The sequence below is a fragment of the Miscanthus floridulus genome, chromosome 1 (genome assembly GCF_019320115.1).
Source record: "Miscanthus floridulus cultivar M001 chromosome 1, ASM1932011v1, whole genome shotgun sequence".
In the NCBI taxonomy this organism is placed as follows: domain Eukaryota; kingdom Viridiplantae; phylum Streptophyta; class Magnoliopsida; order Poales; family Poaceae; genus Miscanthus; species Miscanthus floridulus.
The window spans coordinates 117,000,708-117,015,078 of NC_089580.1; the positions used below are offsets into that span (position 1 = coordinate 117,000,708).

General features: G+C 39.5%; 1 non-coding gene across 1 annotated transcript; it reads left to right on the forward strand.

The window, feature by feature from the left end:
• The first annotated feature begins 13,626 nt into the window (after window positions 1–13,626).
• LOC136511545 (small nucleolar RNA R71) lies at window positions 13,627–13,733 on the forward strand. Its single transcript, XR_010772754.1, has one exon. It is a non-coding gene; the product is annotated as a small nucleolar RNA R71 (small nucleolar RNA).
• Window positions 13,734–14,371: the final 638 nt, after the last annotated feature.

A 14,371-nucleotide genomic window follows, 5' to 3' on the forward strand; every position in this document is an offset into this window, starting at 1 on the left:
CTTGTCGGCTATAGACCTTTCCTGGGTTTCGCTTAAACTAGATAGCGAGATGAGTCCTTCTCTTCTTCCCCCATGAGAGAGTGTCGGTCGTAGCCAGGGGCTATGGGCCATGAGATAGTGCTAAGAGGGAGTTGTCCTGTCGACTGAGTGATGGTATGGTTATGATATGGAAATAGTGGTGTGACGATCCCAGGATCGAAACCTGGCTCTAGACTGAGATGGGGTGGAATGTGTGTGGGAATGGTGTTAAAACTTGACTATACTATTTATATACTTGATATGCTAAAACATAGTAAACCCCAGCCTTATAGGTTCCTTTTGATTATATCCAACTTGCATCCAATTTCCACAAAGCATTGCTCTTAGGGTGGGAGTGGCCAGTACAAATCATACTGATAAATTTTGGCACATAGGTTCTGCTGAGGAGTATAGCTCCGAGGAGTTTGACGGTTGAGGGGTTCGTTCCTACGCTCGAGTTTGGTGATCTTATCTTCAAGTTGTTTTGAATGAATGCTACTTTTGATTCCACTAATGCGGCGATGTAATAATTTATGTAATTCTACGCTAATTGTACTATGATATTATCATTGTATGGATGTGGTATTCGACTGGAATTCAGGTAATATGATCTACAACGGTCATAATACACTTCAACTCTATGGATTTCCCTTCGCAAAAATCAGGTCATTTCAAAGTCCACTAAATATAGGTTGTTGTATCTAAATCCCTTGAATATCACTTGATCATCATCTTTCTTGGATACAACCACTTCCTTCTCGGTAAATAGGCATTGAAAGCCAAGATCACACAATTGTCCAATGGATAGCAAGTTGAAACTTAATGAAGCAATATATTGCACATTTGAGATTGAATGATGTTTTGATATTGCCACTTTTCCCAATCCTTTAACTTTGCCCTTTGAATTATCTCCAAATGTGATTCTTTCTTGTCCATCTACTTCTTCATCTAGTAAGGTGAACATACAAGGATCATCGGTCATATGTTGTGTGCAACCACTATCAATTACCTAAGGACTTCCACTGGTCTTGTAGTTCACCTACACACAAGAGATCAAGCTTTAGGAACCTAAACTTGTTGAGGGCCCTTGACTTTCTCAACAAGTGACTTTGCAACCCAAATTTTCTTAGGCCTATTCTTGTTGGGAGGTCCTAAGAACATAACTTTCATCTTTCCACTAGAGTCATTTCTAAGCATATAATGAGCATTGAAAGCAAAGGGTCTAGCATGCTTGGGCAAGGGTTGTGGTGGTGGAGTCTGACACTCATGGGCAAAGTTCTTGTCCACACTCAAAACACCTCTTTGGCTTTGGCTTTGACTTATGTTGTTGTAGTTGAGCTTGAGCCTTCTTCTCTTGGTTTGCCAAATACCCAATGCCACTTCTATCCATCTTCATGATGGTGTTCATTAGTAGCTCACTTTGAAGATGCTTGCCTCTTGTGAACTTGCTCAATCCAATCTTGAGATGATCTTTCTCCAATTTGAGCTTCTTATTCTCTTCCTTGAGTGCATCATTATTTTTCTCTTCCTTGAGTTTCTTATTCTCTTCTTTGAGCTTCACATTCTCAAGAATCAAATCACCATCATGATCAAGAGTTTCTAGCACTATAGTGTTGGTGGTTTTGAGCTCTTCAAGATCTTTCTTGAGCTTTTCATTATCATGCTTGAGCTTGACATACTCATCATAGTTGTCGGTTTCAACCACTTGCTTGCCTTTGCCACTAGATCCTTGCTCAATGCTCTCAACAATTAAATCATCACATGATGTAGCTATATCAATCTTAACAACATCGTTAGTAGCATCATGTGGCTCATTGGATAAAAATTCTTGAGCGATAACAAGATTATCATGATTGATCTTGAGAGTTGTATATTCTTTTTTTAGCATATTGTGGCTAGTGATGAGCTCATTATGTATCCTCTCAAGTTTATCATGTTTTTCTTTAAGCTCTTTCTTAGAAGATTTGAGCTCCTTGAGTTTGGATGACATAGCATCATTTGCTTCTCTAAGCTCAACACTAGCCTTTTCCGCTATGTCACATTTAGCTAAAAGAGAGTCATTCTTAATTTCAAGATTTTCATTCTTAGCTCTTGAGTTTCTAATGATATTAGTATATTGATTTTGCAATTTAACAAGATCATCATATGAAGGTGATTCAAATTCATCATCATCACTATCACTATCACTATCATCATTATTAGCATGATCATCACCACTACTATCATCATCATTTGATACCTTTCGTTCACCCTTGGCCATAAGGCATGGGTGTGTAGAGGATGATGGCTGTGGTGTCAGTGAAGATGACAAAGAGTCAATCACAATGGCGGCCACCTTCTTGTTGTCACTATCATCATCGGATGAGCAACTAGATGAATCAATGTCCGTGAGCCATTCACCGATGATGTATGCCTTCCCATTTTTCTTCTTCTTGTGGAAGTCCTTCTTCTTCCCATCTTTCTTCTTGTATGGCTTGTTTTTCTTCTTCTCATCTTCATCTTCATCACTTGAGTCATCTTTCTTGCCCTTCTTCTTCTTGTACTTGTCTTTCTTGGGCTTGGTGCATTGATGTGCTAGATGACCAAGTTCTCCACAATTGTAGCAATCCATCTCTAAGATTGGCTTCCTTCTAGTGCTAGTGAAGTACTTCTTTTTCTTGCCATTGAACTTGATGCCACTCTTGTTGAGCTTCTTTAGCATCTTGGCGGTTCTTCTCACCATGAGATCAAGACTTGCATCATCAACTTCATCATCACTTGAGCTCTCATACTCAATTCTTGCTTTGCCCTTCTCTTGGCTAGCCTTGAATGTTAAGTCTTTGTCTTTCTTCTTGGTAGAGGATGAGCCATCTATGGTGTGATGTGCATGTACATCTCATGAGTATTGATCTTTCCCAAGATTTGAGTCGGTGTAGCGGTGGAAAGATCACCTTGATGAAGCACGGTCACAATATGCCTATATTTGTCAATGGGGAGGACACTCAAGATTTTTCTTACAATATCGGATGGTCGCATTTGAGTAAGTCCAAGCCCATTGACTTCCTCTACAAGAATATTCAAGCATGAGTACATTTCATTAGCACTCTCTTTAGGAAGCATCTCAAAAGAATTAAGCTTTTTCATTATGAGATGATAGCGTTCCTCACGCTCGCTCTTAGTTCCCTCATAAAGCGCACAAATGTCCTACCATAGTGCATGGGCGTCCTTGTGGTTCCTCACCCGGTTAAACACATCTTTGCAAAGGCCTCTAAAGATGGTGTTTCTAGCCTTTGCATTCCATTTCTCATAGTTCACTTTATCACCTTGAAGGTGCGTGGGATCCCAAGGTTTTGGGAATCCTTGTGAGGCGGCTCTAAGTATTCCAACATCTAGAGCTTCTAAATACGCCTCCATACGGATTTTCCAATAAGGAAAATCATCTCCCTCAAAGATAGAAGGAGGACCATCCCCGTGAGACATCTTTCTCTAGGTGGTTAAGGCTAAATACGTGAGCACAAGGCTCTGATACCAATTGAAAGGATCAAGATGCCCAAGAGGGGGTGAATTAGGCTAATTGTAAAATTCTTTCTAATAATTAAACCCTATGGTTAGCCCACTTCACCCCTTGTGCTTAGAAAGTGTTTCTATTATTCTACTACACAAAAGTTTAGCAACCTATGTTCCAATCCTACTCTATCATGGCAATTCTATGAATGTAAAGACAAGAATTGAATTGCTCAAAGTAAATGCTTAAAGTAAAGAGAGAAGGAGGAATGTGGCGATGTTTTGCCAAGGTATCATGGAGTCGCCACTCCCCACTAGTCCTCGTTGGAGCACCTATGGAAGGGTGTAGCTCCCCCTTGATCTACGCAAGGATCAAGTGCTCTCTATGGCTTGATTCTTCGACACTCCATCACGGTGAATCACCCACAACCGCTCACAACTTGAGTTGGGTCATCCACAAGCTCTACCGGATGATCACCAAGCTCCCAATCACCACCAAGCCATCTAGGTGATTGCGATCACCAAGAGTAACAAGCATGAACTCTCACTTGACCATGACAAGCCTAATGAGAAGGGTGGATGCACACTTTGCTACTCTTGCTTTCACTAATGAGGCCTCTCTCTTGGATTCTTAAATCTCAATCACCTCACTAGGACCTTGCTCTTCTTGGCACTCTCAAGGGTGTTTCTTAACTGTTGGAATGAGCAAAAGTGATCCCTTGAGTGAATAGAGGAAGTATTTATAACACCTCATTCAAAATGAACCATTATGTGCCACTGTAGGGTGACCGAACGCTTTGGCCAGTTCTCCCCGTAACCAAGCAGTTAAGTTGTGACCGGACACTGACTAGCATTCAGTCAGCACTGACCAGACATGTTCGGTCATGAAAACTGCCCTCTAGAACCTTACTAATGTTGATCGGACTCTAGAACCTAGCGTTCGGTCACTTTGCTGCTCAGCATCTGATCAGTAGCCAGAACCTGACTAGCGTCCGGTCAGCACTGATCGAACATGTCTGATTAGGATTCTCCCTCTCTGGAACCATACTGGAGTTGACTAGACTCTGGCACCCAGCGTCCGGTCACATCCAGATGACTTCACCTTTATCAAATGAACTGACCAGACTCTATGCCAGCATCCGGTCACACCGGAACCAGTGTCTGGACAACATTTGATCCTCTAGTCACTTCCAACTCGCAATCATATGTGAATGAAGTTTGCTCCAATTGATCTAAGGGCTATTTAGGAGCTACCTAGTGCTAGATTTGACAAGTGTGCATCACACCTAACCCACTAGACTCACCTAGGTCAAGCTACCCGTCCATACCCCCTTAATAGTATGGCCAAAGGAAAAACAAAGTCCTAAACTACTCTAAGTGTCTCTTCAACACCAAATGACACTTAGAACTAGTCCATCCTTAACCTTGTCATCCATCATTTGAAAACTGAAACAATTTCCATTGTAGGGCATGACAACCATGATTGCCCAATCAATTGCCATTACCGTGGCCTAACTTAATTGCCTTTGCAAAACACACGTTAGTCACAGTAATCACATATTGTCATTAATCACCAAAACCCAATTAGGGGCCTAGATGCTTTCATATGGGATGCCATCTAAGTGGAGACCAGATGGGATCTTATATGCACATGGTGTGGGTTGGCTATGTTGATCCTGTCTGTGTCAATTAAGGATCGTACCGTTGTTGGCACTTCTGTCGAGATTGAACACATGCCTCTCACTTAGCTGGCAGGATAACTCGTTCCAACCACGAAGCCAAGTAGCTCAACTCAGGCCGGGCCTTGTTATATTAGAGTGTGCACTTTGGATGGTAGTAAGGATGTGTGGGGAGCCAGACATGAGCCCAAGGGCAGGGCGGGCCTGAACGTCCTGGTAGCTGGTTGTCCCTGGTTGTGTGGTGCTGATCGAACCCAGTTGTACCAAAGGTGACCCAACACGACCCTAATGGGAAAGTGTGGGTTTGTGTTAGGAATAACTGCCTAGCTGGTTGCAACTAATTCGAATCATCATCTCTCCTAGATAGTGAGAAACTCGACTAGTCCAGCATCGTAGTAACTGGACTATAGAATTTGATGGTTATATTGGACATGGGAATGCTACACCGGCTATGGTTATTATTGTGATGCTACATAATGATATATCAAATGTTTGGCATAGGTTAGTTGTTAATCTAGAGGTGAATAGCTATAATTAACTTGATACTCGAATTATAAAATATATAGTTGAACTAGTGGTTTTTTATGCAAAATATTGTCAAGCTAGCTCCACTTATAAAGCCTTGCATGATCCTTGGAGTCACATTATTTTTGGTTTATGACAGGTAAGTCTAGCTGAGTACCTTCTTGTACTCAGGGTTTATTTCCTCACTTGTTGCAGATAATACAGTCTATCACGGATGTTGTAAGAACTGCTTCTGTCCCACCATGGACAGGGATTAGGCCCTAGGCAAGGCACTTCTCATTAACTCCTCTATGATGCTTTTGTGGATTGTGATCGTAAACTGCCAAAGTATTTGAACGATGGTGTGAGATGTTTGTTTCAAACTATATTTGCTTCCGCTACTACTTCATTTGAACTTAGTTTGTAATAACTTTAATTGTACTCCGATGTATGGTGAGGTATTTGTGAACTTTATGTAATATGTGGCATGTATGTTGAATCATGTATGATCTTGGTTGTATGTTGGCGATGAATCCAGACCCTTCGTGGCACTCGATGGACGATCGGGTTTATATGGGCTCAAGTATGATAGTGTAATCGTTTCGGTGGTTGCCATTGTACTTATGCTCTTATAAATTGGTCGGTTCTGTCACACCTACCTCCCCTACCTATATAAAGGAGGGTAGGGACCTATTGATATTTCTTAGCATCACTCTTTACTAAGTTGTCATCCCTAGCAATGATGCTAGAAAATGCATTGTTGGTAATTATTGAGAACACTTGAAAATCTATATATATTAAGTATCCGCAAGTGCATAGATAATATACCATTGTAGAATTTCACCCGAGAGTATACAAGGTATCGTTATTTATATTTTCCACAAGGAGGAGCGATGGGGTGGCTAGAGATATTGACAAATATGCATACTTATTACAAGATCATTAATCCTCATGCTATTGCAAGGGTAAGTCAAGTAATAAATGTATGCCTAGGTAGGAGATTAATTAAGGGCAAAAGATTCCTAAGTCATTCCTTATTTACTAAGTTTTTTGTACACCCAAGTATATACACTCTCATCTATATCTTAATTAACTCTGTATCTATGCATAAGGAATATTACTAAGGAAGATCAAGAATAGAGATTGTCTCCCTTAGCAATTGGGTTCTACTTGTTCTACAAACAGGGAGTGGACTACAAAGGAGTCAATGGGAATGTCATCAACGGGAGTGTCATATCCGCGATCTACCACATGACCCAGAGTGTAGAGTGCATCCATAGGTAAACAATATTTAAGCACCATGTTGACATAATGTCGACCACTTAACTCACTCGAGTATTGAGCTAAGCGCTTTGCAAACATATGCATAAATTCATTATCAATCATGACTATATCAAGCATATTACCAAAGCAAACTAGGAACATAATAAATAGCAACATAGTATTGATGTAGCAGAAAGTCATAAAATAAAGAGAGATATAATGGCTTTACCAGCCAACAGATGGCGAATCCGGAATCCTGAGCAAATGCCCAACTCTACTTAAATCTTGCTAGCTAGCCTATACTAGAACTTGAAGAATTGGAGCTCTATTCTCTTCTATTTGGAAACCCTAATTTTTGGTATGCTATTGACTTATGCAAATCTGCCTGAGGGAGGGGGGCATGGGCTGGTATATATAGGCTAGAGCGTCAATTTTGAGCCCTTAGATCAAACTAACTCGAATAAATGGCGGAGATGTAATCCTTAAGGTGGTGGAGAACTAACATGCGAAGCAGAGGCTAGCTGGCCTATAGGTGGAACCAGCCAGTCCCACCTAGAAGCCTCTCGGTCCCCGCTTTAGTGGAGTGTCTTCTAGTGTCCTATGGAACCTTCTAGAGTTGTTTACGCCACGACAAAACATGATTTAATTTGAAGAATTGATCCTCCTTGATAGTTTTCTAGATAAATGTTGTTGAAAGCACAGATTCACTAAAACTTGTGGAAATTGTCAGTTCAAACCTATAAGTCTATATTGGTGATCATTTTCATGCATTTATTCTAGTTATATTGATGGTTCATGATGGATGGTATCTACCATCAACAAACTCCCCCAAGCTTAACCTTTGCTCGTCCCTGAGCAATGCTAAATTTAGCAATGGATCAGGAGTTGCTACAATGTTTTCACTCCTCAAAAGTACACATGTGTTCAAACAAGAATTCTCCTCTGGATTAGAACAAACTAATTTAACTTTCAAACATACCCATATTAACTTCAACCATGGGCTTATAGCCTTCACTTGAGTCTTAAGTAATTGAAAGATAGAATGATCAAGTCAAGTACTATGTCTCATGTTCTTTGCTCAACCATTATTCCAGAGTTTTTTTGTAAGTTTTCAAAATAAAACTCAGAGTTTCCATTGTATGACACTCTCAAGTCTATCAAAATATGGGGTATTTGTGGATCCTCACCAAGGCAAAAATAATGTTATGCCTTTCTTCCTGCAACTAAAGCTTATGTGGAGCTCATAGGAATGGTGATAACATGAAACAACATACTTGCAATACATATATTATAAAGTCAAACCTTGAATCCAAAGAGAGTTGAGTCATACAATCAAATCAAGATGTGCATGTGTGTGGAATGTGGTGGATATATATGGTGGCTAGCCTAATTCTACTATGATCCTTGAAAACATATCTCTCTTTTGAATCTTGGAAATAATTGCAAGAGAATGTGGGCTATCTTATTCATCTCATCATCATTTTTTCAGGCGGGCATCTAAGTATCGATTGTTTTAATATCTGGGACACTTGTTCATTTTTTCTAACACTTTCTTCTTCTCTTTTTTTATGAATAACTTTTGCATAACCCATGTCTCTTCTCTACAATAAAACTTTTGAGAGATAGTAACAAAAACTTGGAGCATTTTATTTGGTGAAAAACCTATCAAACATATTTTTGGTGTTTACTCCTAGTGTAAGAGTAAAACAATTTTTTGGGTGGATCTAAATGGAAGGCATGTTTTTGCACCTACCCTACTGTAGGAATAGTGCATATGTGGTGGTGTGTACATGATCTTGATTTTAAGAGCATGACAAACCTCTCATAAGGGTCAACAAAGCTTGACAAAACTCAATGCACAACAAGTAGCATATGTGAGTGGATATTATTCTAGCCTAAATATTATGTTTGGCTCTGGTAGGAATTCAAGCTTTGTCAAACAGGAACTCATCATGTTGCCTTTTTTATATTTTTAAAAGAAATCTCTAGAATTTAGTATCACTTGGAAGAAGATGAATTGCAGCTCAGACCTTCTCATATCATATCCATAAATTACCTAGACTTAGATAAAGCATTTTCTACCCATGAGTTTCAAGTTCAGAGCAAATTCTCATGTCAAAACAATCATATCCAAAACTCGGGAGAATTCAAGGCTAGAAACTAGGTACTTGAAAGGAATTACTATAGAACAACTATTCATCATTTCCATCATGAGACATCATCTTCAAGTTCTTTTTATTTATTCAGCTCTTACAAACAGAAATTATAGCAAACTTTATACACACCTTACTAATATATATAAAAGATAAAGACAAACTTTTATTTGGTTTTCAATTTTTTTAGATCACACCTTACTAATATATATAAAAGATAAAGACAAATTTTTATTTTGTTTTTATTATGCATATTTTTTGAAATAAGACAAACTTTGAAAATAAATAAAGAAAAAGGGAAAAAGAAATAAAATACTAGGAAAGAAAACTTACCTTAGATACTAGGGGATCCTCCTCCCCCAAGCTAGTTGTTGCCGTAGTCCTTTGGAATGGTGGATCAAAGTTGAGCTTTCCGAACAAATAGTTCCAATCATCATTCTCCTGATGTTGGTGTTGTTGGATGTTGGTGAGGCGTCTCCTACTTCTGCTTGCCATTGGGAGTGCTGGTGAAGCATGTTCTGAATGTCTTGTTGTGTCTCTTCGATAGTGGTCAACCTGGTGTCGAGGTAGGAATGCTCTATCTGTTGGTCATGATAGCCCATTGGCTGATCATGATGGCCCATGTGCTGGTCATGGTAGCCATGGGCAGAGAAGGATATACGTCCTCCCTAGTGGCCGCTAGAAACTTCTTCATAGGGCTATTGCTGATAGTAGTCGAAGTTGCCATACTGCCATTGCTCACTTGAGCCCTGTTGCTAGGAGATTTTAGAGTGTTGAGGATCGGCCTACTCCTAGCCATCATGCTTGATATGGTTCAATCGGGAAGACCCCAGCTGATCCCATCTTGCGTAGCTAGTGAAGGCAGGTCCTTTGGGAGTTGGATCATCACCACAGTACCGGGGTGCGAGTTGTGAGAAATTCTCATGGAAGCACTTCTACGAGGTGCTGCCTCCTTCACCTGTAGATCAAAAACAAAATAATGCTTCACATACAAACCGAGGTTCTGGTCTAGTAACAGAATCTCAGTTGTATACCCCAAATACATCATGACAAGTTAACCATTATTGTTCATTTTTAGCATGTGAGCATAGACAAAATATTCATAATCAATGTACTAGCGGTCAATGTCTTCAATATAAGCAATAGAAGCATTTTCCAAAAGACCCAAATTTTGGGTGATGCGGGTGACCAAAGAGGTACAACCGGCATCTCCCTTGAGTTCAAAAATTTCCTTCCATTGTTTCATCATGTATTTAACAGATGAAACCTTTCTTCTCTTAACCATGGCATAAAGTAACTTGAGTTCATCAATCCTTATGGTGCAAAAATCATTCCTAGGAAATAAAGAAAATCCTAGCCATTTATGCATGAAGCGCAAGGTAGGGTGATGAATATCACTAGTGTGAGGATGGTGACTTGTAAGTTCTTTGGATATTTCTCTCTAGAATTTTGTCCTATCAAAATCTTGCAAAGTAGAATCTATGTCAACTACACACTATGCATTGAATCCTAGAAGCTCACTAAACTATTTCTAGGGGACAGAAAAATCTTTCCCAAATAGTCTAAATGTGACTTCAGAATCAGTGGTTTGCATAGTGCATAAAAATTCTGCTGTCAAGAGCTTAGACCCCAGCTCATCAATATGCCAAACATTTTCCCACCCAACAATTTTAAATATGATTTCGAATTCAGCATTCATACCTGTTGCATGCAGAAGGGTTGGGTCATAGACAGAAGTGTGAATGAACGTCCGAGTCTTCAGCTGCTTGTAGGCCTCTTTCTCTGTCCTGTTCCGAAGCTTGAGATCCTTCTCTTCTAGGAGAATGTTCTTCTTAGCGCATGAGGACCCAGACGACACTCCAACAGCGGGAGATTTAATGTCAATCTGCATGTCGGTGCTTCCTCTAGAAGAAGTGCTTCTCGTTGAATGGAACGATGTCGTGCTCTTGAGCTTCCCTAAATACTTACTCATCTTCCTGCAAAATAAACAAACAACACAACTCATGGAATGGATTAGGAAAATAAAATGTTAGCGGTTAGCCATCTAGAAGTTAGTCGTTCGAGGGTTAGTCGTTTGAGGGTTAGCCGTCCATGATTGCCTAATGGATTTTCTAATTAAGATTTTGGTAGAACTTTCACCCTAATCTTTTTTATTCTCCCTCTAAATTTTAATAGCACTTCCACTCTTAATCTTTTTCACTCTTTTTCAAATTTTGATAGCACTTTCACTCTTGCTGTTTCTCAACTTTCCTAATTCCAACAACACTTCTATTAAGTGGATTCTTAAACTATGAATTTGGGGATTCGAAATTTTGAACTTGGATGCTGGATTGTGAGTGTGTGTGAGGCTGAGAGCAAGCAGGAGGAGTGCCATTTATAGGCGGCACAACAGCAGGCCAGCTGGCCAAGTGGTGGGGCTGGCCGACCTCACATTGTGGCCAAATGGCCTTCCCTTCATCTAGATATTTTAATGCTTCACACTTAAGGAAGAATGGATGGTCGTTGGTGGAAATTCGGTGGAGAAATGACCTGAGTGGAGATGGAGGTAGAAATGGAGGTGATGGTCGAGATAGAAGTGATGGGTGGTTGCCTGTATTTCTACCATATACACATGTATATATATGTAATGCAAATTTTTTTATAATACTATGATATATAAGAAGATGAATGAATGGTATTTTTAAAATTTTTTAGCCTCCACGGTAAATATTTCTTACGGTTTTTTATGCTCCATAAAAATTATTTACATGGGGCTTGAATTTTATAATGCCATGATGAGAATTTTTATTTTCTAATGCAAATGTTGAAAATTAAATATGCTAAGGGAAAATGATTAATGCAATGTGAAAAAGTAAATTTAGATAACTACCAATTTTATCTCCCGGCGAGGGTTTGGGATTTTTAGTCCACCGAATTGGACTTCTCCAGTTTTACTCATTCCTTGGGTGCATCAATCAGTCTTAGAGATGGAGACCCTAAGGGTTGTGCTTGCTTCTCATACCACTCCTAATTGGAGCATTGTTCTAGTCTTGGCTTGAAAGCAAATCGCTCTTCCTTGCCATTGATATGGAATTTAATTTCTCGAGCTCCGACATCAATGTGTGCATTTGTAGTGCTTAGAAAGGGTCTCCCAAGAATGAGGGGTGTCTTCATGTCTTTCTGTATGTCAAGTACTACAAAATCCACTAGAACAAAGAAGTTTCTTATTTTTATTGGAATATTCTCAGCGATTCCTGTAGGGTAGCGGACCGATTGGTCAGCTAGTTGCAGGCACATTGATGTTGGTGTGAGTGTTGAATAGTTGAGCTTGTTGAAAACCTTTTTGGGCATGACACTGATGCTTGCTCCAAGATCGCATAGTGCATTCTCAAAGTTTTGGTTTTCGATTGAACAATCGATAGTGGGACATCCTAAGTCTTTCATGTTGATAGGTGATGTGTTCAGGATGGCAGCACTACACTCCTCCATTAACTTAATTACCTTAGTGGTGGGCAATGGTCTTTTGTTGTTGAGGATGTCTCAGAGATACTTCGCATAGGTGGGTACCTAAATGGCATCTAGCAGAGGAATATTGATATATAACTTTTGAATTACCTCTACAAACTTATCGAACTGCTCATCCATTTTAGCTTTTCCATTTCTCTGTGGAAATGGTAGGAAGGTGGTGTCATGAAAATCTTGCATCATTTCTTGTTCTTGTGGCTCAACTTCTTCAACTTCATTGTCCTTCTTCTCCTCTTATACTGTTGCCGATGTCTTACCTGTTCTTATTGGATATGGAGGATCATGAGTAGACTTGCCACCTCTTGTGGTTATGGCGTTGACCTTCTCAAGATTTGTGGCAAAAGGCAAAGCAGTGGCCAATTGGGCTAATTGAGATTCTATCTTTTTATTATAGCTAAGTTGGTCTTTTATGGCACAAGAAAAACTATCCATTTTAGTATTTATGTTTTCTAGGACCTTATCAATAAAAGCAAGCTTTTTAGAAATATTCTCATTAATCCTGGCTTATTCTAAGATCAAGTCTCTCAAGGATGGTTGTTTAGGATTAGAAGAATTATAGCAATTACTTGGGTACTTACCTTGGGAATTTAAGCATTGTTGTTGTTATTGATTCCATCCTTGTCTTTGTTGTTGTGGAGCAGAATTGTTGATGACAATGTTTGCATCCTCTTGATATTTGGGAAAATCAACCCCCAAATATTCTCCACATGTGTTTTGAGCATTGTAAGCATCTTGTATAGCTTGACGGTCTTTCTTGCAATTGGTTCGCTGTTCAAGCCAATTCAATAAGATGTTCATGTTGGTTTACAGTGCACACACCTCTTCTAGTACTTCTTCACTCTTATTGAATGCTTGAATATTGCATTGGGACCAGCCTTGATTAGAGGCTATATTTTTCATAAGAGTTTTAGCTTTACCCGGGGTGAGTGACATAAATGATCCTCCAGCAATAGCATCTAGTTGTTCATGAGCTTTCTAAGTTAATCCATGGTAAAAGCTTTGCATGAGCAACCAATCTTCCATTCCACAATGAGGACAGTCTGAAATATATTCTTGAAAACATTTCAATGCCTCTAGAATGGTTTCTCCTTTCTACTGTTGGAAGTTGGAAATCTTTCCTCTTAAGGCATTGGTCTAGCCTATAGGGAAAAACTTTGCTAGAAAGGCCTTCGAACATCTTGCCCATGTATTGATGTTATCTTTGTTGGTGTAGAACTACTGCTTCACCCTTCCTAGAAGCGAGAATGGAAAGAGGTGGAGTAATATGATATCTTGAGCGACATCCTTGATGGTGATTATGCTGCTAATTTCTAGAAAGTTCTGGAGATGAGCACTAGCATCTTCATGTGCCTTTCCGCTAAATGGGGTAGTTTGCACCATGTTGATGAGGCTTGGCTTGAGCTCAAACTCAAGGTTGTTGGTTTTGAGTGTTGGTCCATTGTGGATGTTCTCAGTGCTTGGAGTAGAGAATTCACGCAGAGTCTTTTCAGCATAGCTTTAGAAACTGGTGTTGAGCTTTCTCTTGATTGATTTGATTCGGATTGAAAGTTGTTGGTGAATCACAACCAATCCTACAATACCCTATATAAAATATGAACAAAGACAAACAAGGGTAAGCCTGCTAAAGGAGAGGTATAAAGTTATGATCTCGTCTATAAGTATTTATTTGATCAATTCTCTTTTAGCCTTGTGCCCTATTGACGGTCATTAACATCAATTATAAACCATCAACATAACCTATATTTATACTTAATTCCATCACCAAAC